At 41.6% G+C, this 27718-nt stretch overlaps 1 protein-coding gene across 2 annotated transcripts in view; it reads left to right on the forward strand.

Annotated features, from left to right (window-relative positions):
• The first annotated feature begins 7938 nt into the window (after nt 1–7938).
• Nucleotides 7939–27718, forward strand: part of mgmt (O-6-methylguanine-DNA methyltransferase) — an 84214-nt gene continuing 64434 nt past the window's right edge. Inside the window, exons 1-6 of one of the 2 annotated variants that reach the window (XM_061790605.1) lie at nt 7939–8258; nt 11160–11199; nt 12656–12729; nt 14666–14946; nt 15049–15255; nt 16981–18382. The gene's annotated coding sequence lies outside the window, so the exon portion shown is untranslated. The remainder of the gene's footprint in view (nt 8259–11159; nt 11200–12655; nt 12730–14665; nt 14947–15048; nt 15256–16980; nt 18383–27718) is intronic. The other variant, XM_061790608.1, reaches the window with a different exon arrangement.

A 27718-nucleotide genomic window follows, 5' to 3' on the forward strand; every position in this document is an offset into this window, starting at 1 on the left:
ACATTCACACCTATGGACAATTTAGAATTTTACATACATTAATTTAGGAGGAAGCTAAACTAACTGGAGAAAACCCCCTCTAGCAAGGTAGAACATATAAACATAACCCAGGACGGCCTGAAATTCAAACCCAGACACAGAGGTTCTACTAGAAGTGTCACATAGAGAGAACTGTTTCAAATAGGATTATTTATTTTATCTTTTGTTATTTGTGATTACCCATTATAGAAGTTGTACTTTGGGGAACAAAATGCAAACTTCTTATTTTTTTTTAAAAGTGCACGTCCTTACATACAGTATCCTCAGATTAGGACGCAAGCATTATTGGAAAAATACCTAACCATCATTTATAACTTCCATCCATCGCCCGTACCACTTTATCCTCACAAGGGCCACGGGCGTGCTGTAGCCTATCCCAGCTGTCTTCGGGTGAGAGGCTGGGTACACCTTGAACCGGTCGCCAGCCAATCGCAGGGCACATATCAACAAACAACCATTCGCGCACACATTCACACCTGCGGGCAATTTAGAGTCTTCAATCAACCTACCATGCATGTTCTTGGGATGTGGGAGGAAACCGGAGTGCGCGGAGAAAACCCACGCAGGCACGGGGAGAACATGCAATCTCCACACAGGCGGGGCCGGGATTTAAACCCCGGTCCTCAGAACTGTGAAGCAGATGTGCTAACCAGTCGTCCACCGTGCCTCCTCATTAAGAACAATCTGGTTATTTTGTTTCAAATTGTGAATTGTAAGCCTACATATAAAAAAAAAATGCACAGACAGACCTGTGCCAATATAAACTTCCTTTGGAGATATTTGATTGACACTGACAGAGGGGTATTAATTTAATTAGAATTACTTCTAGAACTTTGTTTAGCTCCATGAGAGTACTGCAAACAGCTCCCAGTCTGACACATTGCAGTTTTACACCAATGCCAACGCGCGGGTGTACCTAATGTTGTGTCTGTATCATCCATCCGTTGAGTGGCTCAGTAGCAGAGAACACAGCACCCCTCTTAACCCCGGCGCTCACTCGCGGCGTATCACTCCAAGGCAAATTGTTTTTACTTTGGACCCAACAACAGCAACTAAAGACCCACCTGCTCATCCAATAACTGCAAATCAAATCACATAGGCTTCCCTTTCTTGGTTTCAAAGGGACACGCTCTAAGTTGATTCTTTCCATTTAATTCCAGCAAAGGGATTGACGCCCTCCCCTTCTCCCCGCTGCACCCCAACAACACCAGCAAGCAATGCACGCTTGCCCTTTATCTGCTGCGGGGAGCGGGGTGGGGTGAAGAAACAGAGGATTATCGATTTGCACTCAAACAGTGGGCCAACCTAAAAAGCCCCAATGAATTGTCACTCATTATTGAAATTATCAGGCACTAATTAAACTGGCAACCCTAAGCCCCCTGGGCTACGCTCATCTCCAACTGAATTCCGGCTCCTCCGACAGTAATGGGGAGGCAGCGTTAGCCGCTACTGGATGCTAATGAGACCTGGAAGCTGTCTGTGCCTCTTAGCGGGTTTCAGAGGAGCATCGCTGCTGCATGTGAAGCACAACTCCAGTGCAGCAAGCAAGCAAGAAGGCAACTGAGCCACTAAGCAAGCTGCCGATTGGCAGCGCGAGAAAATGAAAGCGGACGGTCGTGCATCAGCAGCTCCATTCAGCGTCGCTTTAGCCCATTTCCATATTTTCCCAGAGTTGTTGACGCGCTCGCTCTTTTTGCGAGTCAACAGACGCGCCGTACCAGCGAGAGTCTGACTGACTTTATCACACGGTACACAGCCTGTTAATAACTTCCTCTGACAATTCCCCCTCATCTTCTGCTGATGACCAGAGGGACGCCCGTGATTGTCATGTTTGTAGGGGGGGAAGAAAGACTCCAAAACAATGATGTCACGTCAGCCTCTCTATTAAAAGACTTCATATTTTGAGCGGCATAATTAATACTCTTGGGCACGCCGCTACCAAGTTGGCACTCCAGGCAAAGGGCTGCCACTCACCTGATAATTATTTTTGGAAATGGAGCCCAAATTACGGTGATTGACAAACGCAACAAAGCAGAGACAGCCTGCAGCATTGGCGCGGGAGAGAAAGGAGAAAATAAGTGCTTATTGTATTGTATCTGCTTTCACCAAGGATTTCACCGTGTCCTTTCATGTCTCACGTCGAACTTTGGCGAGGGTCAAACTATTTAGCCTCTCTATTCTCTTGAAGGAGCACAATAAAAAGACTCCGCGCGAGTAATTAACACTTCTGTCGCATTTTTGAAGGAAGTGTAGTTAAAGCAACAGTATGTAATCATTACACAGTGCAGGAGCAGAATCATGTGGCGCTGCAATGCCTTGTCATAACGATCTCTGTCATGGCCATCGTGACCCTGGCTCAGCAATTTTTAGTGGTTGATAATATTAGCGGGCCAGCCTGGACCAGCCGAGGATCCCAATTTGTAATTTTTATTGTATTTTTTTATTTTAACCTGGAGTTGTCCTGATCCAATCACGTAATCAGAAATCAGGGCTGATTGCGCTTTTTTTTTTTTTTTTTTTTGCTGATTACTATCATCTGAAAAAGATTCTTTCTTTATTTATTTATATATATTTTTGGGACAGTCTGTACGAAATGACCATAAACTTTTGCGCTTGTCCACAGCTCAATAATTCAAAAGACGGAAACATCAGAATCAGAATCAGAATCATCTTTATTTGCCAAGTATGTCCAAAACACACATGGAAACATTTTGCTTGTACGGACCACAGTCAGGGTAAGCCAAAAGATACTACAACCTAAAATAAGTCTGCAAAGCCGCGCTGACCACACGCGGGAACAATATGGCCGAACAGCTCGCTTAACGTTATCATCAGAGTTCAAAGTTTAAACAATTTACCTTTAAATAGAAGTCTAACAAGTGTAAATTACTGCATTTTGTGACAAGAAACTTGTGTCCCACTAGTTGCATTTGACAAGGTAATTAATCAGTAGTTTTGTTCGATAGGTTAATTTACTGTAAATAAACATTTGAGGGTTTGCTTTTTTTCTTCACGGATTTTTTTTTGTCGATGTTTTCTCTCATCTGTTTAGATCACTATCAATCTCAGAATGGTTTGATCATTAACTTTCCAAGATGAGCTTAATTCAAGGAAAATTACTTCATGAAGTTGTTCTAGATTATGATCATCAAAGTCACAGTTTTTATGCATGATGGGGAAAAGAAGCGTCTTTCTGCTGATGAAAAGCATTGAACAACGAAAGAGATTTCAAGATAATCGTTGCACTTAAATTTGCGGTTGAGTCAGAGAGCAAAGGGGTTTGTTCTGAAAGTGGCGTATAAAGGAAATGTTCCTGTCAGGCAAATGCATTGTCTTAAGAGAGCAGCTGTTAAAAAATGTGTGGGTGAGCTGATTTTCAAATAGTTTCGTTGACTGACGAATGCCGTGCTAGTTTGGATGATCCAGATGGTTGGTGGCTGGCCGCCATGTCCGAGTAAAACTGCAAAGTCAGCAAGGAGGTAAAATTACCATTGTACATTATTGCCATGTACCATTGAAGATTTTGCTGCTATGAGGAAAAAAATGGAACGTGGGCGGAAACAGGGGAAAACATGCACACGCAACACTGCAAGGCCGGAGCTGAGATTTGAGCCCCAAACCTGAAAAACATGCATGTTCGGTTAATTGAAGACGAAATTCTCTCCAGGTGTGAATGTGAGCATGAATGTATCTCTTTGTGCCCTGCGATTGACTGGCAATCGCTCCAGGGCGCACCCCGACTCTCGCCCAAAGCCAGTTGGGATAGGCTCCAGCTGACCCGTGATGAGATAAAAGACGGCTGGTTAGTATTTGCTGGCCAAATAAAGTGTGTCAAGGAGTTCTCCAGACATCACAGGTGACCATTTAAATGAATCCAAGTGTGTTCCTTTAGTTTCGTTAACACAATCAACATTGTCTTGTCAAATAGAGTCACTCAAAATTATCAAACTGAATAAATACATTGGTTTATTTGTATGTCTTTGCTACATTTCAAGCAGAAGAAGTTCAGAGAGTCTTTCAAAAACAAAAACCTACTTTGGATAGTTAACACTGACAATAGGCCTATAATTATGCCAATAAAACCAAATAGCTAATAACATTTTCCCATTTTTATTTTTTTTTTTTCATGCTGCTGTATGTTGGAGAACATTATTTTTTGCCATCTACATATATTAGTTTGTAATATTAATTACCTAACAAAACTATTCCTCATTAGTAAACCCTCAACTCTTTGCAGTATAAATGCTTGCATGAAAATACAGAACAGTTTTGCCCAGAATCAATTTTACACAGAGTCCCAATTAGCTGCACAGCCGCAGTCCGTTCATCCTAAAATTCTGCTCCAAATAAAAGCTGAACCTTCAGGTCAGATCATTTTTTGAAATGTCTGCTTGCTATTTTTAATGGCAAATATGACACTCTGATTTGCTCATAAATTTCTAAATTTGACCTTGTCAGCGCCTTACCAGCGATGAATTCACTAGACATTTTGCAGGAGGAAAAGGAGGGAGTGGCAATTCTAACAAGAACTCAAATAAATGCCTGTCAGATGTCAAAACACCTTTGGGAGAAATTGATTAAAGAGAGGGTTGTGTTTTTTTTTTTTTTTAATTATTATCGATGAATGGAGAAAAAAAATGGGCTCCAGCAGAGGATACTTTTTTCATCCAGGGCGAAAAGGGCAAGTGCTTCAGCACCACTAGGGGTCTATCTGTGCACGTGCCTGTGACTGCCGCCATGTGTAAATCAGCCACTCGGCCACGTCGCTCCTTAGACGAGAGGGCGAGGAATGATGTCAAGTTATTTGTTTTGTTCCAAAATGAAATATTTATTGGCAGCGAGCACCTAGCAGAAACAGACGATAGGCCAGGATGCTTCTTCATCTTCTCACACTCATATTTGGCTTCCACCTCCGCAAAGGCCAGCGCGTGTCCTGAGGGTGTTCAGCGATTCAGGGAAGTGCGCGGGCTTTGGATCCGCGTGCGTGCGTGTGTTTGTTTGTGTGTGTGTGTGTGCGTGCGTGCCTGCGTGCGTGTGCGTGTGCGTGCAGCACTGAGCAAGACGTGGACAAAATGTCCGAACAATTATATGCTGATTTCCTACATTGCTCTCCTGACTCTGCCCCCATGCTTTCTTTTCCCACATACTGTACATCTCTATTGTGCAAGGCGCGGGCTGATTTATGCGTTTGCGGTCAGGACGTTTTCCACTCCAGCGGCAGATGTGAAGTTGCGGTGCATTCTTTGTCATCAGGGGTTGTTTTGTTTTCCTGCACAACATGCTGAAAACATCATTTACCATCATTTAGGCTTGAAATACCGGCGTGGGCGGCTCGGAGAAAGATTTGATGGAAAAGCAGCGAAGAAAAACACCAAGGTAGAAAGTATAAATCGTCCGCGTAAAATCCAATCGGAGGTCTGTTGAACAGAAACGCACTCTGACAGGAAAACCATCACGCTGCGGTGCGGTTTCCAGAGCCACCGCTCACTTCGGACCTCATTGCCTAAAGTACTTTTCACTGTGAGGCGCAACCGGGTGGTAAGAAAGGGAAGTATTATTTGCCTAAACTCCAAGTGGACCACTTAAACAGTAATATTATTGATAGTGGCAATAATTTCCGACTTCTGGTGTACACCCTTTGGTGCGTCATTTCATGCAACAGCCTCCACCACGCTGGGAAAGCCATTAGAGACGCCCGAATGCTAAACACATTAACAGAAAAAGGTCAGAAAGCATTTAAAAAAAGACTCATTGTAGCTGGGTCTAATCCTGCTACAGGGCTGACCCCCCGACTCACATTGCGGTCATGATTGAGCTGGTGTCATCGCCAGCACTGTACCTGGAAAAACTCTTTTCCCGGGCCCTCGTTTGATCACGCATACGGGGCGACGCATGTCACGGCGGGTTATTCCCATAGTTAATACGCTTTCACGAGCTGCCATTTGCGAGCCTCGACTTGATTATTTTGGCACATGGGCAAACGGCGGCGGCTTTTCAGGTGGCGCATACGGTATCAGAGAGCCCGGTGGTGGTCACAAGGGGTGATCTATTCGCTGAGAAGGCAGGCTCCTGGCAAAAGACTCAGCATCTCGGCGTAATGAAGCCAGCGCCTCGTGTGCGTGTGTGAGCACGGGTAGAGTAGGTTACATTAGAAATGCATGAAGGCCAATAGGTGGTTACCTTCGCTCCGCTCCAAGCCATTTATATTTCCATCAACTGCTATCAAAGCGGCGGAATGTTTTTGGAGAGCGCGGCGTATATTCACGACATTAGTGTCAAGAAAACATGCAAAAATGGCTGTCAGATAGCGGCGGGCGGGCGGTGTCCAAGTCGACGGCGACCACAGAAGGCGCGAGGCGTTAAGCGCTTGGACGCCTCAACTGTGGCTTGGATAACGGCTCGCTTCCTTTAACGACACTTTCAAAAGCGCCATGATTTTTACTTTGCCGTCTCATTATCGGTGTCCACTTGGCACGCACCGGATACGCCGTTGCCCAGAACGGAGGCCTGAACCTGGGCAACTTTCCTGCCGTCCGCCCACCCCCTTCGCCCCCACCACTCTTTCGCTCTTGGAGACTTTCGGTGCGTACTTAATCATGATTAATCGCTGCCTGGATAATCAGATACAACATCAAAAGGTTGGAGATGACAGTCCTAGGACGCTTGGGAGGAAACAAGGTATACCAGGCATTCATTAGCTTTGGCATGGCACTCATACATTAGCCCATAACCCTTTATTGTCCTAATTAGGCTGGAGAGGCTGCTCGTATCGTACTTTTACATATATGGCGAGATAGTTTACCTCCACCTTGACCACAGCGGAACAAGCTCCTGCCTCCCTCACCTCCCCTGTTTTACATGTGGTCGTCTATTCTGGTTTTATTTTTGCATCTTGCCTGTTCCACGGTGCGTTATGTTCACACTAAGCTGGGTAATGTTTTTGATTTACAGTCACTTACAGGGGACAAACGCGAGACAGGCTCTCCCATCCTGTATTATTTTACTCATCTTACCGCACACTGCGAGGTGCAACCCGCACTGTGTATTTCATTTCTTTCGTCCCCCTCATCCCACCCGCCGCCCTCCTTCTCCTCTCTCTCTCTCTCTCTCTCTCTCTCTCGCCACTGTTTTAAGTCTCCCTGGATGGAGCCTGGCTTGCGGTGCACCATTTTCCCAGCTACAGTAGCAGTGGTGCTGGGCCTTGTTCAACCCCATTATTTCTGGGAGCCAAATTCCCATGGTCCCAGGAACACGCATGCCAGCTCTGCCTTCTTGGCTCTCTTCCCTGGTATTGTTTCCTTTGTTACATCCAGAGCTGCATTTCAGGCCGTTAATGTTTGTGCTGGGAGGTCCGAATTCCCAGCGTTCAGCTTTAGAAAAGGTAACTTCAAGTTCAGAATGCAGACATTTTTTTCATACCTTCAGAAAATTATGTTTTGGTTTTTGATTTTCTTTTTTTTTTTTCCATGTTTCCTTCCATGTTTATATTTTCCATTTTTCTTCTTTGTTGCGATAGTGTGTGCACAGCGTTAAAACTCCAATGAAATGTTTGCATGGATGTCCACCATAAAATCTGCTCAGGTGGTTCCTCATCCAGAATCATTGTGTTTTCAATTATAACTCCATGTTTTAAATAGACTTTACACCGATTTTATCGGGCTGATCGGTATCGGCTGATATTTAGCATTTTATGCTGATCGGCTTTAATGTCACAATTCACCGAGCCGATCAATGACGTCATTGATCGGCTCCGCAAAAGACATTTACTCCGCGTCGCCGCGCGCACAGTATATTTGAATCCAAAAGCTAGTTTATGTTTAGCCTTGTCGCGTGTCTTTTGACGTAGTACTGTAAAGATCTAACGGCCAATGAAGTTATTTAAGGAAGAAAAAAACAAAAACATGTCGGCGGTGTGGGACAGACAACACATCAGAGACAGGCAACACGTAATGCGGATCAGACTACAAGGCAATCTTTCACGATTGCACTGTCAGACTACTCCAGTAAAATCTTGTATTCCGATACCACCCCATCCCGTTTTTTTACGATCACTGCGCTTTATCTTGTCAAATGCGACCGTGTACATTCGTTACCGTGGCGACGACAACAAGAGTGGAGCGCGTCGACTTTGTATTATAAGGACAAAAGGGAGAAAAACGTGTGTTGGTGGTCACCGGTGCTCAGGACAGGAGAGGACGTTCGTTTAAGGCTTGCTTGAGGTATGTTCACGTACTTCTACGGCTCCCAAGCAGGCAATAAAATGTTATGTAGCCTAGCAAGTTAGTGGTACCACGAACGGTTGGACGTAAACATGCCGGCGTTCTGTCGAATCATGCTCTAGAGTTTCGGTGTGGGTGAAGTAATTTAATTACAGTAAGTTAGCGCCCATTATTTCTGTCACGTTGTAATGTTGGTTTGAGCTGACTGATTAGAATACACGATCTGACTAGAGCGGTGATTTCCAACCTTTATGGAGCCAAGGAACATATTTTACAATTGAAAGATCTCACGGCACACCAACAAACAAAAATGTCACAAAAAGTGGATACATTAATTACTGTGTTTACTTCCTGCCATCTAATAGAAGACCATTCATTTGTTTTGTCTGTCACTATGCCTCACTGGCATAACTAGAGGAACAAAGATACATTATTTATTGTAAATATAATTTTTTGAGCAATTAAGTACACAAGTATATATCGTAAATGAACGGGTCATTTAAATAGACGCGTTCCTCGATCTTGTGATCAGTTATCGGTTTTTTATACTCGCTGATCGGTGATCAGCCCCAAAAATCCTGATCGTGTAGTTTTCACTATCAACAGTCCAGAGTTTCCCTCAGCTGACATTCTGCACAGGCCAATCGGTATATAGCATAAATGTTCATCTAATTTTTCAATTTATAACATATTTCGCACGTAACCAGTTGTAACTCTGCATTAGGGTCAGTATGTCACCATATCTAGCTAGAGGTATTGTTTATCTTTCCCATATGAATTTTATATTTAATACAGATTTTCAGTTGTCCCATTCCATCAATACGAAGCAGTAGTAGTGTCACAAATAGAATAAATTCATTGAATTCAAATGATAAAATTGAAGCATATTAACATGTATGAAAAAGATGGAAAGTAGATGGTGAGTAGTTCAGAATAAACCCCGCCTCTTGTCCAAAGTCAGTTGGGATGGGCTCCAGTTACCAGCGACTCTAATGTGCTGAGTGAGTGAATGAAGTTAAATCAAGTAAGTTAAGGGAAGTTAGTTCAGTCAATTACAATATAACGTGTACCTTTTTAAAGTTAAAAGCCGTTGCGTATTGGTCGATATTTTGCTTTGTGTTGCGAGCCGAGGGATGCGCAAGATTTGGATACGCCACCGTTTGAGTGAAGTGAAAAATAATAAAGAAAATTAGGTACTGTAATGCTCTCGCATGTGGGCAAGGAGAGCCACAGTCGCTAATGCACTTTCAGCCGTTAACTGAATACAAAATGAGAACACTCACAAGGAGCTGCTGGAGGCCACAACTCACACTCAGACGCAGTCTAACCGGCCAACTCCTGACACCAACACACGAATAGTACGGTGAACCCCCAATACCGTGCCGGGCCGCAAATAGCGAAAATCCGCAGGTAATTGATGCCCATTATAATTGCATTGAAAAGCCTTTTTTTTTTTTTTTTTTTTTTGGAATATTAATTTTATTGAATAAGCAGAGATAAACTGCCAGTATGCATTTTTGAGGTTGGTTCACCCCCAAAAACAAACAAACAAACAAAAAAGTGGAAAAAAAAAGAAGAAATTTGCGACTTGGTCAATCTGTAGGTGCCGAACCGCGAGTATGCGGGACTTGTCTGTATTTCTTTACATTCTCTTTCATGTTTATTGTACAATGCAGTGCTTTTTTTTTCATTATTTAAAAAAACACCGAACAAAAAAAAAGGGCTGGAACAGATTAATGGCATTTCAATGGGGAAAAAAAAATATTAAATATACGAGTAAATTGAGTTACAAGCTTACTTACAGAACAAATTCAACTTGTAAGTCAAGGTACCACTCCTGCAGTTAAGCCTACTTAAGTGGTTGTCGCCCCACCATATTAAACTCATGCTGCACATAACGGACGTGGAAAAGCTTCTCCACCCTAATTCCGGCAACCTGAGTTTGTACAAGAGCGATTACCTCAAAATGAATCACGATTAACATTTGGAAGCTGTCTCGCCTATTCAGTCGTGATGGTATTTCTCCATCTGTAATCCACTTTATCGCCCATCATTCCAGCCTGAGCACCCCTAAACTCCTTTTCTGTGATGTCGGCCCGCCAAAGCCACCGTGGCAGCTCACACGCGTGGGATTAAATGCGGGGCTTGTTGGCTCAGCGCAGCACGGCGCGAGCATATCCGACTGATGTCGGCTGTTCCGCTCGGAACGGCGGCGCTCGTCTCCCAGCGCGCAGACACGCCGGTGTCAGGTAATTCTCTGAGGAAGAGCCACACGCCCCTGCAGGGAGCGGCGGGGAGGCCTGTATCACATCTCGGGAGTTGTAATAGCAGCTTTGAAGACTCCAGTCCACTAATCCCACATCATGTGATCATGTGTCTAATAGAGCGGGTCCTCATTCGCCCGCATCGTGGGGGATTTCTTAGCTGTCACTTGCGCCCGTTACAGTTGGGAGAGTATTATATGTCGGGGAAAAATAAATACAAGACTCCCCGCGCATGGCTTCCCGTGGACACACATGTAAGGGCGAGCATTGGCTCTGGAGTTTAGGGGCGCCCGGGCATCGATTACAATGTCAAGCATACTGCTGACTTGCAATTAGTATGAACGTAATAAGAGTGGGGAAATATGTTCTTAAGAAAATGGATTTCGGATAAGGATGGATAAGGTAACAAAGGAAAAGTGTACTACACTTGCAGTTGAGGTAAAAACCACAGTGGCAGACATTTAGGGTGAGCAAGGGCTTCGCTGGTGGCGCTGACCCACATTTACAAACTAAATTTAAATATTTGTTCCAAGAAATGTTTTTCATTCATTCCCAACAGTCTATTTTCTTCAATTCAGTAACGTTTCAGTAACGTCAAGGTGGATGGTAGATTTAAAAAATGTTTTTGTCCAATCAGATCTGATCTCAATGTGCTGCCGATCTCTAAATACTGCCATGTACGTATAATCTGCCTTCAGAATAAGAAAGTAAAATGAATAAAATGTGGTGATTGATGCTTTCCTTTGGTAGTAGCTACATATATTAAAAGGATTATAATAGTATGGTAATAATATACCACTTGTACTGTGACGCTAGTATACTTACTACAAACATTGCCGCCCATGGAAAATCATGTATCCACAGAATCTTGCCAATCTTTTTTTTTTCTTTTTTTCTTTTTAACCTGTAACAAAAATAAGTTTAATACATAAATATCTTCATTTTTTTCCCCAATAATAAAAAAAAAAAGAACAACATTTGTTTGGGCGTTTGTCTTGTAAAAATGAAAAATGTGAAAGAAATTCCACGATGACAAACAAAAACATTTTTTGGGGTTGGCAGATAAAAACAAAAGCATTCACAAAATTTGGAGGTACATACATGTCATTGAACTGTGATGTTATGTACCAAGTGTACTTAGTGGTGGGAAGTAAAAAAATAAAATAAAAAAAAAGTCCAAATACAGTACTTCATTGCTGTGTACTGTACCATAGGTGTATGTACTTGAGAATTTACTATATTTTTCTGACAACTTTTTTACTTTTACCCCCTGCATTTGAAAACAGATATGTCCTTTCAACATCTTACTTTGTTAAAATCGGCTCGTTACTTTCTTCAAACTCCACCGGTAATGACACAGTGTAAGAAAGACGTAAATAGAGGTCAAGTCAACCGCAGTTGAGATCTTGATTGACTGAAACCTTGGGAACTCATGAGGTGAAAAAAACAGGATCTTATTTAAGAACAGTTTGATGTTGTCGGCTCCAAGAAATATTCGTGGTGATTGCGTTGTGGTTTATGCTCTTCTAAAAACCACCAGCTTCAAAAATTCTCCATCTAATCTGAAGAAACACTTCGTAAAGTAAAGTGTATTTTTTTCAGTAGCTATCATGAGCTAATTTATCTTTTTTTTTTTTATGTTACTCAGTTCACAACATTAGCAAAACTTGGGAACTTGTTTTCATAGCACAAAACTCGCGCCAACATTTGCTAGCTCTAAAACAACTTTTTTTTTTTTTTTTTTTTGTAAATCAGCCCAATGTACTGTACGTTAATTTAAAAAAAGCGATGTTTTTTTCCTTGGAATTTTTCAAAACAAGTATTGTGTATAATTGACAGTAAAAATTGATTCTGACCTTTTAACTCATGTACATTTAAGTCTGTAATTTTTTTACTTCAGTCCAGGGGTACAATATTTATGTCTACATTTCCCAATCTTTTTTTTAAACAAGTATCTGTACTTCCACTTAAGTACAGAATGTGAGTACTTTCAGAGTAGAGGTAGACAATACTGTTTGAATACTGCTTGAAACTGAATAGGACAATTTTCAGTTCATATGACTAATAAAGGATACTACTGCAAAGGATATTGCTGTTGTAATGTTATATTCTCCTTATGTATTATTCTTTCAGATATCCATCCGTCTTTTATACTGCTTATCCTTATCGTATCCGTCATGGTTGGCTCCACTATAAAACTTGAACAGGTAAGTATCTAAGATGTATGTAAATATATGCGTAGATGTGATTATTAGGCTACCAACGGACTTTTTTGTTTGCTTGTTTTTACGAGCTAGCACATTTAGCACGCTGAGTGCTAACTTTAGCTAATACCAACTCGCATGCTAAGTTGCGTAGACAATTTCGACATTTTTTACACAGTCTTACAATTATGATATGTCTCAATACACATTATTTTCTGAACCACTGATTTTTGTGGTAAAATTAACTCCTGAACTTGGTTAAAACAAGCCTACTTTTAGTGGTGCTACGTAGCTTTAGCGGGCCCAACATTGGACGCTCCAAAAGCTACTCGGATACAAATAACCACAAAAGTGAGTTAATAAATGTCATTTTCTTCAAATTTTGAGGAACTGAAAGCAAATAAAAAGTGTCTCTTGGACTGAAATGAAAGGATCAACAGTGAATACTCTTAAGCGCTCCCCTAATAAACACTTAAGAGAATTTACATGAGGGGCTATGATCAATAATGGCATCTCTGGTGACGCGCAGACAATCTTGATCACACATGTGTGAATGTAGTACCTTGAAGAATAACGGAAATTGTCTCCTCCATAATCATAAGCTGTCAAAAATGCAACAAGAGCCTCCGAGTGGAGCGTGTGATCATCGCGGAAGCCCAGGTCTGCAGAGGTTTGCGTGACATTTTTAAGTCCCTTTTTTTTTTTTCTCTCTCCTTTTCGAGCGATCATCTCAGAGGTACGGCACACATTAAATGGCTGAGTTAACCTTAACACATGTGAAAACCATTACGGCTATTGACGACAGCCCCGTGTAATCCTGCAGTTTGATATTGACACCACTGTGATCAAATGCTAAGCTCCGCTAGCAGATAGCTCCTGGATCTCTAGGGGGGACCCCGGCGTAGACAGGCAAATGAAGCAGAGCCAGATTGATGAGAAAGTGTGCTCTGCATTGTGCATGTATGTATGTGTGTGTGTGTGTGAGGGATACTGCCGAGCCAATCAATTAATACTTAAAGTGGAACCAATTCTTGTTTCACTTGGGCTTTGGCCCCCTTCATTTTCATACGCACCGAGGTCTGCATGGCTAATTAGGAGCACTGCAAATGGATGCTAAGCCACGGCAAATTAAATCTTAGTTCATTAGATATAAGCTCTTTAAAGATTGAAGGAAAATATTTGAATTTTTAAAAAGTTTCAACGTCGCAGCGTCCTCATTAAAAATGGGACGTCGCAACGTGCGGGGAGGAAGTGGAGAAATGTATTTGTGCGGATGAATAATCCAAGCAATATGAAATATTAAGTCACTATTTTACACTGTTTCTCCTCAGGCTGTAGTGATAGGCTGGATAATAGAAAGCTTCTGCTTTGAATAAAATACAGAGGTGCATGAAGGGGAAGCTCAACTATCTGGAGGCGAGCGCACTTCTGAATTACATTGTAAATATATTCATTATTCCACGCACGCACGCGCACACACGCGCACGCACGCACACACACACACACAAGAGAGAGAGTGAGGCATTGTTGATAGACGTCAGTTTCAAGTCAGGCGGTAAATAAGTAAACAGGTTTTATTTTCTGCTAGAAACAGGAAGAAAAAAAAAAAAAAAACACCACCAAACTTGCAATTTTAAATTTTTAACCATGTTTACTGACTGGATGGACCTTGAGATGATATACACGCACCAGTCACAAAATTAGGTGCACCTGCTAAAGTGGGCCAATACAAGCGACGCGGCAAGAATTTCCTTTACTAATGTAAAAGTGTTAGGTTTTGATTGACACGGTCAGTCGGGCGTTAAGCTAACAGTTTGTTTGATATTGTGGCTGTAGTTCTTCCAGTTAAATACTGTATTAGGAAAACATCTTAGTATGATGCAATGTACCATACTGTATTTCCTCAAATATGATTGTCCTTCCTTCCTTTCTGTTCTAGTTGTTTCATTGTGCAGGTGTACCTAATGAAGCGTCAACTTTGTGTATGTCTTGGCCTTACGTCACTTGCGGTCCCGCATGCAAGCACGGCATTACAGCCAACTTGCGACTTTTAACTGCCAAAATCTGGCGATGGCTGAAGCAGATGTTCGACACGGCGGCGTCCGCTCGCTGACGTCTCGCACGTCTGCCGCTTTCCCGCACTCCGTGAAAGGGAACAAATTAAAATCTACCCAAATTTGTCTCGGGGAACGTTCCTGTCACAGCCTCGCTCACTACGACGTGAGGAACACACTGTAACACCACCGTCTGCATTATAGATTAAAACCTATCACACTGACTTTGCATGAATAACTTTCTTTTTACGTGTTCTGTCATCCGCAGTCGAGTTGTAAATGCGGCGAGCTCGGAGGCCACCTTGTCGTAGGAGTTTTTACACAGTGTCCATTGTGTAACAGCTGTAAAACACGCTCCAAATTATTAACTCCACATGCCTGCGCCGCTGATGAGCTGGAATCCCAGAACAACCTTTGGATTTTGGCCAATAACCTTGGAGGGAGACGCTGATTGAGAACAGGACTGCGAATCCAGGTCAGTCGTGGTCCACGCACTGCTGAGAGCGGGATGCGTGACCGATGTGAGGGTGTGGCGATGCTCTTTGAATCATCTGTTTTGGATACTGTCATGTCAAACAATTTAGGCAAACCGCACCTACAAAAACACTTTAAGGGGATGACAGGTTTTCAGGAATGCGAGGAAAATTATGATCCCTTCAGTAACAGAATGGGACTACTGAGCCAGGCCAAAGAAAGCATTGAACAGAGGTACCTGTACTTTAACCAATGGTAATACATCACAGCATATCATCCAGCAACAGAGGTAAAAAACAATCCGTTCCAAAACGTGGGGGGACCTCCATCTTGTTCTGGTTTGAAACATTCCTCCCATTGAAAAAAAAACCCAACTAGAAATACAGTGCTGCCTTGGTTTGCAGGTTGAATTCATTCCTTGACCAAAGCTCTTTACTCAATTTTCTGGTATATCGAATCAATGTTCCCCTTTGAAACGAATTGAAATGCCAACAATCCGTTCCAGCCCAAAAAGGTTTTTTTTTGCATTTTTTTAAATAAAGAAAAGTAGAACTGTACTGTATACAGTAAAAACATGATAAAAGAGAATGTCAAGGAATGTTTTATAAAGTGTAATTACTGTATGTACTGACGTTTTCGTGTGTTGGATGTGGGCCTTTAAGGGGCGTGGCCTAGTGAGTGACGTCAGGAGCTGGAGTCCAATTGGCCGGATAGTCTGTTGTCCGTGAGTTGTGACCTATAGCAGCTCCTTGCAAGGGTCCTCATTTTATGTCCGTGCGTTTGATCTTTTGTTTGTTTAATAATCGAAAACGCAAATCAAAGATTGATTGCTCGTAAAACAAAACAAACAAACAAAAAAAAACACTATAATCTTTTCCATGGTCACGTCACAAACCTTGTATTAACGGTAATGTAATTTTTAAGTAACATTTCAACAAGTTAAAAATTGTAATTGATAACATTTGATAACAAATGATGATGCATTCAGTGATACTGGGGTTTTACTGCTCTGCTTACTTAAAGACAAAACAAAGATAAAGGGAGTCTCACAAGGTATGCTATCGTAAGTGAAATCTTATATATTTGTATATTCCTTTTTTTATTTGTACGTAGTATTCCACTGGAAATTATTTTATTTGTATGTATTTATTTGTTAATTTGTTTATTTATTATTCATGTTTATTCTATTTTATTTGGTCTTCATATTTTTGGTTTATTTCTGATCACTGTATGGCTGCACCGTTATGTACTATGATCTTCAAATGAAACAATACGACATCTTTGACAAATTGTTGCTTTTTTTAGGGGCGGGGGTCAATAATAGTATTTCAGAAGAGATTGTTCTGTGGATTGAGAACAAAACAAATCTTAAGAAATTGATTTAAACCAACTGTATAGCTCTAGTAATATGCAGTACATGCTGTAGCGTTTAACATTGAACTATTGAAGTAAAAAACACCAGATCATAATAATACTGAATTCACAATTTCATTCACAAATAATCTAAAATATCAACAAAACACTGCATTATAAAGGATTACAAACATGTGGGATAATTTCCAAATAGCTCCCTATTATTATTATTATTATTATTATTGTTGTTTTTGTTGTTGTTATTGTCCTCAATTTAGCTGCCGGGACAGACGCAAATGTCGACTTTGTTCGCGTCTTTCTGCAATGATGTGACACCCAAAACCCAGGAGTGACTATGTCTCTTTCCCCGCAGGAGGAACAAGCAAGATGATTTGTTGAGGGGCCCCGGGGACCCAGCGAGCGCGCCTTGAAAACAGGTGGTGCAACATCACACCGCAGCGTGCCTTCGGGGAGTATTTGTAGATGTTCAGGAAATGCACGAAAAACAAAACACATCCGCAACGCGACAAGGAGACAGACGCAAAACGCCACCTACGGTACGGCGCAGATGCACAAGATGCCATTAACTCCTGACACGTTCCCGCCAAAATGTCACTGTGTCACAATTGAATGCTCTATGTTTTCTGGAAAGGAGGCATATTGTGCATTTTTTCACACTTTAAAACAGTTACCAGATGTCTTTCATTATCAGGACAGCCACGATTGGAGCGTCAGCTTTGTGACTATCGTGGCTCCGTTGGCTGCTTCTCCTCATCTCGCCAGCAAGTGCATGTGTAACAGCGGGCAGAATCTCGTCAGCAAGTGTGCTCCTTCCATTCGACGTTCGGTCGTCTCCTCTTTCTTGCTCAGTGGGCTGGGTCTCGTCATCTTTCCAGCAAGTGCCTGTGTATCAGTGGGCTGGATCTCGCCAGCGAGTGTATACATTCCAGCTGGCATTTAACTGTCCTCTTCCACATTCCTTGGCAGGCTGGCTCTCATCATCTCGCCCACAAAATGATCAGTAACACCAGACTGGATCTCACCAGCGAGTGCGTATATTGCAGCAGGTATTTGGCGGTCTCTTCTTCCCCGATGCTCAACAGGCTGGCTTTCCTCATTTTGCCAGCAAACACAGATCGCTGGCATCGGGCAAAATATGAGATTGACCAAATTTAGACATGGGGATTTCAGCCCGACGCCGGCGATACGTAGCAGTGGGCCGGATCTCACCGGTATGTGTAACAGCAGTGGGCTGTAACAGTGGAGTGGATTTCCCCAGCAAGCGTGTGTACCGCACAGCAACTTGATGGGTAGGCAGGCACTCTAGTGAGCCACCTATTTGTATACAAGCCATTAAAAAGTCAATTTTCCACAATATGTTCCCTTTAAACTACTTATATTGATGAATGTTGTGATTCCACCCCCACACCCCCTCACATTCAGCGTCACTTACAGTAGGGCAAGAACAATTTCTTCCTTTTGACAGATCACTCCAAAATGTATTAGCAGAGAGGCCAACTGTCAATCCGCCTGCCCAAAGGTCCTTACAGGTCTCTCTCTTTTTTTTCCTCCCAGCACTGAAAAATGATGTAATCAAGCCGTCCTTCCTTCCTACTAGCGCTCCATCCATCCTCTCTAAAGGCCTGGCGGTCCCTTTGGCCTCGCTCTGGATCAAGTCCCCCACAAGGCCCCCCTGACCCCGTTAGAGGTGCATGATGGGCGGCCCTGTCACTTCAAATGGCTGCCCAGGTCCGACGTGAGACTCACCCCTCACTGTGAGTAAACCTCTGTGTTATTTCGGTTTTATGGGCTACGGGTGGATAACGCTGCGGAATGGATGCGGACAACTTAGTTATTGTCACGCAGGGCGAGGGAGTCGATGCTGTTACGCTGGCGCAAAAAACGGCTTTCGATTGAACGCTATGAAAAGTTATGTGGCGTGAGGAAACCAAAGCGTCGCGTTCAGGATGACCAGTGCCTGGTAGTTGGCCCCGGCTTCATCCCGAAGACGACGTTCAAAGGGGTTATTTAAATTTCAAGGCAGATGAATGCCTCGTATGTGATGTGTTGCTTCAGTTGTGGAGAGCGGCGCCTTTGATGGCGAGGAGAGCGGGGAAGACGGCGGCTTTGTTATTGAAGTAAAGAATAATAAGGCCACTGCATGTTGGGCTGTGTACAGAGACCTTGATATCAATCCAATGCACAATGCATGGCCCCCCTGCGCAACAAGCAGCCAGACAGGAAAGCGTGTGCCTTTTGATCCCACTTTCCTTCTGTTGTCTTTCATCTGACCCATCCTTCCAAATTGTCACCAGCAAGCACACGCACGCCGAGAAAAAAAAGAAGAAAAAAAAAGACAGTAGCGTGGCTAACCCTCAGGGGGACTGGGGGGCGCCGTTCGCCGAAATGCCCCAGCTCACGACGGACATTTTTAGTCATTAGGTTCCAAAGCATGGTGCTTGGCGTCTTTGGAAACTACTCCGCTGTGTACACGGCAGGCCAAGTGGCCATGATGCTCAGGTTCCACTTTTGGGTTGGAAATAATCTCCCCTCAGCTACAGTATCAGATCTACTGTAGAATCTCAACTTCAAGGGCGATTAAGCCCCCCTAGTTACCATGTTAAGCATATTTTACAACGCAATTAAACAGCAAAATTAGGCTGCATCTTTTCCAGCAGACCTCAGTGCTGCCTGGCATGTTTCGGCACAGTCTGGTACCGCACGGAAGGTGTGAGACTCTTAAAGTATTAAAAGAAATGTGTTAACTTGCATGGAAGTGTTTCTATCTCCAAAATGTTCACAAAGTGAGTTATCGTAGGTAGTATTAAAAATCTGGAATATAGCGGGGGTGCGAAGAAAGAAATGCGATCAAGCGGGGAACCCTATAATTCTACTGTAATTTATTACTGATAACCTACCGACTCATACAAGTTTGATTACTTCCCTATATGTCTTTTCCCCCTCATGGGCCACCATACTAACTACCGCTGATGAGCTACCTTGGGGTTTTTGACAACATTTAGACCCGTTTATGTAAAAACCTCCATTTTGCTTAACAAGATAATGAGTCAAAAATTGAGCGCTTCAAATTGATTCCAACGAGCTACACGGACACTAATGAGCGACTGGACCACCAGGACAACAACGCCAGCTGTTGCTGTTCTTTCTGGGACTTGCGGCTGCAAGGCTGGCCAGTATGGACATAAAAAGTATAAAGTTTAACGTCCAAATAAAGTGTGTCATACTTTGGGTTTGAAAACATCCAGCCATCATATCGCTTATCCTGTTCGGCGTCATTGGCGTTGACTACAGATTTGGGAACACCTTGATATGTAAGTTGAATTCTTTCCATGATCAAACTATATCAAATCAGTTTCCCTTTTCGAAATTATTGAAATTAATCCATTCCAGCGCCCCCCACCCCAAAAAAAAACTTTAATAAGGAAAAAATAGCTTTTATATTTATTTTTTTATGAAGTCACACACGCAAACACACACACACACACACACACACAGTAGTACGATGTGTTCGTGTTGATGTGTGCCTTTAAGGGGTGTGGCTTAGTGGGTGCATCAGGAGCTGCAGTTCAGTGATAACATCTCCTCGCGAGTGTTTTCATTTTCTATTTGTGCATTTGACAGTTTGTCAAGCAGTGGCATATCTGAAACTAGCTCAAACTCTAATTTTGGCTCGCAACGCAAAGCATGGCTCGTCATGCTAAAAAAATGTGTAAGTCAAGGTACCACTGCATTGATAGAATACATTATAATTCCGACAGTCACCAGTGTTATTTATAGGGTTGCTGAGATGATATTAGCCGTGGTGCGGAGGAGAAACAAGGTTCGCTTTCCTCTCCTTGTGTCAGCGAATTACACGCTAGAAGCGACTGAGGCAATGAAGGGGAGGGCATAGCAAAAGATAATATGTTAGCTTTGGACTTGATCCGCTGAACATACATTTTTCTTCTTCCAACATAAATTTCCCCGGCTTCTCGTCGTCACAGTAGCGGCAGACTTTTATACTCTGCATTCAGCATTTCAACTTTGTAAATTCCATCCCTTTCACCTCGGGGTGGCATTAATAATCAGGAAAGTGAGTGTGCAGTAAATGATGCATTTGGAAGTTTGAGTGTTTCCATAGCACGCGGGCCCGCGGTGGTTCAGCTCGCCTCCACTTCCAGGCACTTACGGTCAGAGTGAGCGTTCGTTCCAAGAGGAAGACAGAAAAGAATCAAATTGAATTACTGCAACGTTGAAAGGTGCGCTATTTTATCGCAGCCTAACACACACGTACACGCACACACACACTGTTTTTTGAATGAGACACAGCAGCCTGACGATCAATATAAGACGAAAAATCCATGTCAATATGAGCTTTAACGATATTTAACTTTCACAAACTCACTTTACTTTCAGTAAACCAAATTAGATCACAACCAGTTCTACTTTAGTCTTTATCAGCCTGCCTAATCTCAGGAGAATTTAGTTGGATTTTGCGCAAAAATGCAGCAAAAAAAGAGAAAACTGACATTTTTGTAATGAAGACTCTTCTACTAACTTTCAACTGTTGATACAAAACCCAATTTGACCATATTCATCAATAGCCCAATCTGACAACAACTTAGATTTTGTGCAAAAATGCACAAAAGAGGGAACTGGCTAAAGTTTTGTAATCTACTAATTCAACCCTTTACCTAATGAGACTAATCTCAATTTGTCCATAGTCTACATTAGCCTAATCTCATAAAGATTTTGTTGGATTTTGAACCAAAATGCAAAAAGGGAGAAAACTGACAACATTCTTCGAATGAAGACTCCTTTGCTTACTTTCACCTTCTACCTGCTGAGACAAAACCCAATTAGACCACAGTCTACATTAGCCTCATCTCATGAGAATTTAGCTGGAGTCGAAACAAAAACACAAGCCAAAAATTTGAAATCTAATAAATAGACAAATAAATAACCATGTCCTTGCACATGCATGTTTTTAGAATTTGGCAAGAAGCCGGAGTACATGAAGAAAACCCTGACGCTGTCACAATTGAAGGTTTTCATGGTGTTGGAGGCAGAAGGCGGACCCAAGCGCAGGAATGCAGGATGTACTTCAAATACCAAAAAACGCAAACAAGGATCAAAGAAGCAAACAATTAACCAAGTCCCCCCCCAAAAAACAAGGTTCAAAGTAACAATTAAACATGGGGAAACAAAACACTCAACTGGCAAACTGACATGATGGGACTCAACCTACCATGCATGTTTTTGGAAATGGGAGGGAGGAAACCACGCAGGCACGGTGAGAACATGCAAACTCCACACAGGCGAGGTCGGATTTGATCCCGGGTTCTCGGAACTGTGAGGCAGAAGTGCTAACCGGTCGTCCACCATGCCATCTCTCTCGTAATCTAGTAAACCACGTGTACTAGACACACTTTGACGGCTAAGTGACGCCGTAAAACTAGTAACTCAGCTCCACATGGTCAGCTTTGATTCTTCTTGTTTTTATTACCCAGCATGAGAGAAATTCAACTTCATAGACTATACAGTATATTGAAAAGGAAATCTATAACATATCATGAGGGTTGTATATTTTTTATATCGGGGCCTTGACTTTTGAGTTTAATTCGTTCCGTGACCACGTTTGTGATTTAAGACACTCATATCTCAAATCATCTTTTCCCACTAAAATGAATGGAAATACTATTAATCTGTTCCAGCACCACACAAAAGCACTAACATAAATTTTTGTAATGTCTTTTCATAGGGAAAATAGGACTCTCCAGTATTCTCCTTATACGACTACAAATATACAGAGCAGTATAATACATACATATAATATACGTATATTTGATGATGAAACATGACGAAGACCATCGCAAGTTCAACTAGGCTGTAGTAATATTTTTTGCAGAACAAAAAATATGCTGTATCCCTGTGAGTATTGTTATTTTGTCTGTCTGTATATGTTGCTGCACCAGCTGTGTTGAAATATCAGTTTTCTAAAGGTTTATAACTACTGCAATATCAATGCTAGTTTCTTTAGCCCACATTTTGTGTTAGCATTAAGCTGGGGGACTTTCCTCAGACAAAGTTATGTGGTTTGATTAAATCCACATGTAATTATGTTTTTTATGTTTAATTTTATACTAAGTTTCAACTGGGAGTGGCAATAAACAGCTTAAAGCAAGTTTTTTTTTTTGTTTTTTTTTTTTTTTAAATTGTTTACTATGTGCCCAACTGTTGTGAAGTTCGCGTGCCACCATCGAGGGATCGTGACTCAAATTTTTGCCAGCAACTCAGGACAAACAAATCTGCTTTATGTTGAAGAGCTCCTAATTCGTGTCACTCGTAAGCCGAGATACCACGGTATATATACAGTACGAATAAAGCACCGAGTAATATTTTTTTCCTTGCACAGGGAGCAGAGATTCGAGCTCCCAACCTTCGACCTTTGAGCCGCATGTGCTAATCACTCAACAATGCTATTGTTTACTTGAAATAACCTAGATTTATGTCATTTTAACCTTAGACCTTAGATCTGCTTCAAATTTGGTAGGATTTGGTACAAAAGTGACAACAATTCTTTAATTCACTATTAATGAGTGAAATAACTACTTGTAAGTAATAAGTAAAAATACATGTTTTTTTTTTTTTTAGTTTTGTGAGTGCTAATTAAAGTTTTGAACTGCGTCATCTAGGGCGTTTGTGCAAATCGATGCAGTAAGTACAGGGTTTAACTTTCCACTAAATTGTCGTGAAAACACACTGTCGTCATTTCATAACTATGAAATGTTTTTGCAAAGCGGGAATAACTTTTGCGGGGTGGGGTGGGGAGCGGGCGCACCTCCCTTCTCACTCGCGCAACACAGACTTTTCTGACTATACATATTCATGCCAGTGTTTCACATTAATGCAAATAGGTTTACGTTAGAGCCGAGGAGGTGCCAAAGGCTGCCTTTTGCATCCGAGCATGACGCGACGAGCTGATTTGATGTCTCGGGAAGAAAACAGGTAGCGCTTAAAAGTTTGCAACCCAACTCAAAACTTTCCGTTCGTCACAGCGTCTCGCTCTGGAGATGTTTGTTTAGCCCGTCACGGCAAAAAAATAGAAATAAAAAATCATAGGAGGACTGACGTTCAAGTGATTTATCTTACACATCGCAAAGGGGGGGCTTTTATTGTCAAAGGCATCAATGTAGAAAGGCTATTATGCCAGTCTTCCACATCGATTTTGAGGCGACCCCACGCCACTTGCCGGGTAACAACAAGGTGTTGGTATGATAATAATCATAATATGTCAAGTATCGCCAGCTATCAGAGATGCTAGTCTCAGTTTAATGATTCTGGGGAAATTGCGGATTACCCGGGATATGAGAGCAAGCCTACTGTTCTCATATAGTGTGGGAGGTTGCAGGGGCTCTGTATTAGTAATCACAGGGGAGCGCCGAGAGGTGGGAGAGAAAATCTGCTTCTTCTCTTCTCCCATTCATCATCGCCGTCCTCTGGTGAGGAAACATGGCAAATGGCCAAATGAATGCACTTCATAAAGCGCAAATGTCTCCTCTGATGTGCCTCTCGCTGTGGATCTGCACAGAGGAGGAGTAGGGGGGTATCGGGGAGGAAGGGAGGTAGATTTCCACAGATATATTATTGTCAAATTCTGCTGCCCCCGCTCCGGAGCGTTATTATGATATCGTAGGAGATTTTACAATAAGATTTGCCGACTTCAGCCCGAGCAGTTACCATAACCACGTTACAGTGATGGCAGCACTTTTCAATAGGGGGGCATATATTGTCTGACTGGATGATAAGTTTCCTCAAATAAGCACTCACTCATTTTTTTTTTTTTTTCGCCTACTGTGTCGGGATGCTTTTGTAATTCAAAAGGATCTCTTGAGTAAAAAAAAAAAAATCTCCTAGGTGGATAAAAGTGGATGAGATATGGAGACAGGAAGCGAGTCACGCCTCATAATGAAGATGGTCAGTGCCACAGGGAGGTGCTATGGATCTGTATCGCCTTACACCCGAACCCCCCTCCCTCCCTCCCTCCCTCGTGTCGCATGCAGAATATTGACTTTAATACATGATATGTTTGTGACACGTCGTTCAACAGCTGCAATATCGGGTTTGATCACGGACAGCTTGTCGGGCATATTGGATAAAAAGAAAGAAAAAAAAACATGCAATATGGAGCAAAGGAGGAGGTCCAATAATAGTGGCAACCTGTGCGGTACCAATAGACGACTCCTTCATTCGAGACTGAATTACAAGATTTAAAGATAATATTAAAATACATTCAAATATAATAAATAATCTGCCAGAAATCATAGAAATATAGAGATATTACATATAAAAACAATGAACAAATATTATTTGAAATTAAGATAATGTAGCTGTCCAATGAAGACCCTGTATCTCCAATGTTTTTGTTCATCCGCGCAAAAAAAATCGAATAAAACTATGTATAACTGTATGAATTGTAAAACATTTACAATTGAAATTTAAACATGAAAACGGTATGTGAAATTACAATAACTTCACTGTACAATGAAAACCATGTCGATCACTCTATTTTTTTCCCTTTTATATCGAGAAATATTAATTATTAAATATATAATACAACATATGAGGTGAAAATATTTAGGTTTAAATATGCAAATGTTAAATGAAATTAAAATAAATGCACTATCCAATGAAAACCACGTACCCGCTGTAAAGAAATCATATCCCAAAAAATATAAGATGAAAAATATATAATACAGCATATGAATCATGTAACAATATTTTTATTTTGAATGTAATGAGCAATTGTTGTATGAAATTAAGATACATCGCTGTCCAGTGAAAACCATCAACCTCAATATTTTGTTCATATCCAGAAAAAAGTATTAAACAAAAATAAAGTACTGCATAGAAATAATTAATTAAAAAATATATTTTAAATATAATTTTGCACATTTTATATTTGGAATTAAGATAATTATGGTGACCAATAAAAAACATGTATATCCAAAACTGTTTGCTTTTTCATATCCAGGAAAAAAAAATTATAAAATCCAAATGTTGTGTACAGTCCTCTATACAAATCTTATAAAATATTTAGATTTTAAATATAAAAATGCAAATGTTATATGAAATTAAGATAATGAAAAAGTCCAGTGAAAAACATATCTCCAAATGTTGCATTTTTTTGTTTGTTTTTTTAAAAAAAACAATACAAATAAAATATAGACATTACACAATATAAATTGATTTTAAATATACATATGCTTTTAATTGCATTATTTCTGTGCTTTGTATGAAAAAAAAAAATATTCGTACCACAGTGGACAATTCTATTGCACAGTAACAGTATTAAATTCACCAAAATAAAAAATATTTCTTGAGATGCACACAGAGCTCATAAAAAATGGACACACTGGCATAACAATATTTTATTCATTAAATTAATCTTAAGATTGGCATTTTATTTGGCTTCAAACAAAACAGCATTACTAGTGGAATATTTTTCTGTCCACTTTTGATCTGCGCTGTTACATTGATGCTTGCATTAATTAGTCCAAATTTCCAGAGCATTCCAAGCGCATCAGCAGCGCCAACATGATGAAATTAAAGCGGCACCGTGGCATTTTTTGTTATTTTGTAGGGAACTAATCTAGGCGATGTTCTCGTGCACATGTTTACTGTTTGCGTGATTAGTGCAATTACGCCTCTTATGCACATAGACCCCCTTTTGTATGCCTGTATTAATTACTCTATTGATTCAACTTAACACCTAATGCCCAAGTAACATAAATCATATTTTCCACTTAATTACTGTGTTTCTACCTAATTAAGGACAGAACTGGAAGCTGCTGTGGTTGGGGAAAAAAAGAGAAAATATCTACTTACTATTTATTCCCTGGGCTGTCACAATGTAAAGTAATGTGATTAAATTGTTTGTGCAAGTATACGTGCAAGTTTGTAAGATTATCAAAACACAGAGCAATAAACAGTCTGCCTGCTTTTATTTAATTAGGTTCTGTTTTTTTTTTGTTTTTTTTTTAAATTAGAGCTTATTCTTGCAGAATGGTTGCCAACTGGCGGTCCATCTCAAAAGTGAGAGTGCGGTGAGGCGAAGGGGTCAAAGGAGGAGATCTGGGACGGCTGCGCCGGCTTATAATTACAGCCTCAAAATGGCATATTTACCATCTCTGCCAGCGAGGTCGTGCCTTCTGTCGTAGTAAACGTAGTGGAGTATGAAAGAGCCAATTACGGCACACTGGGTGACCTTTTAACAACTATTACCGCGTCCCATCAACACATTATCGGGATGGAGATAGAAGCGGGGAATTACAACGTCGGGCCCGGTCGTCGTCGGCGTCTGACGCCGGTGACAAGTGGCAGCTTTGAAGAATCAGCACAATAAAAGGAGACAAGTGCAATGGAAAAAAAAAAAAAGAGAGAGAGATGGCGGCAGAGTACACGGAGGGGAGATGTTGGGCTTGAACAATGGCCTCCGTACAGTACATTAGCTGCGGATGTCAAGCACCTCAGTCGCTCCCAATGAAAAGCACAACAAATAAGACGTTGGCCTGTTTGTATTCATTATCAGTCAGCACATGCCCCGGCTCCTGCATTAAACATTAGACTGCCTCTGATGTCTGCTTAACAGTTTAATTCCCTCCCCGCCGCTCAGCCTGTCATAATAAACCCAGCGAAGCACACACAAAGTCAAATAAGAGTGTGAGGGGGCCGCCTTTGTGTATATGTTTGTTGCGATGTGTGTGTGTGTGTGTACATTCGCTGCCGGTTGAGCGACATACACGTCATTCATAATAGCCCCCCATTGCCCGGCTTGGCTTTATTGTAGTTTATCTGATCACAGATTAAGTAGATCTCAAGAGTGGCTGACCTCCCCAGTGTGTATTTGTGGCTGTATGCGTGCGCGCGTGTGTGTCGGAAACCATCAATATCTGTGTGGATACACACACGGGCCGCAATATTAGGTACAGCATATTCATTCACCAGAATGTTTATTATTGTGTTTATGGAGAGCACAGCATCATACTGAGAGCTGTTTATTAATATGGTGGCTTATGACAGGGGCACATTATTACATTTTACACCACTCC

The sequence above is a fragment of the Phyllopteryx taeniolatus genome, chromosome 11 (assembly GCF_024500385.1).
Source record: "Phyllopteryx taeniolatus isolate TA_2022b chromosome 11, UOR_Ptae_1.2, whole genome shotgun sequence".
Taxonomy (NCBI): domain Eukaryota; kingdom Metazoa; phylum Chordata; class Actinopteri; order Syngnathiformes; family Syngnathidae; genus Phyllopteryx; species Phyllopteryx taeniolatus.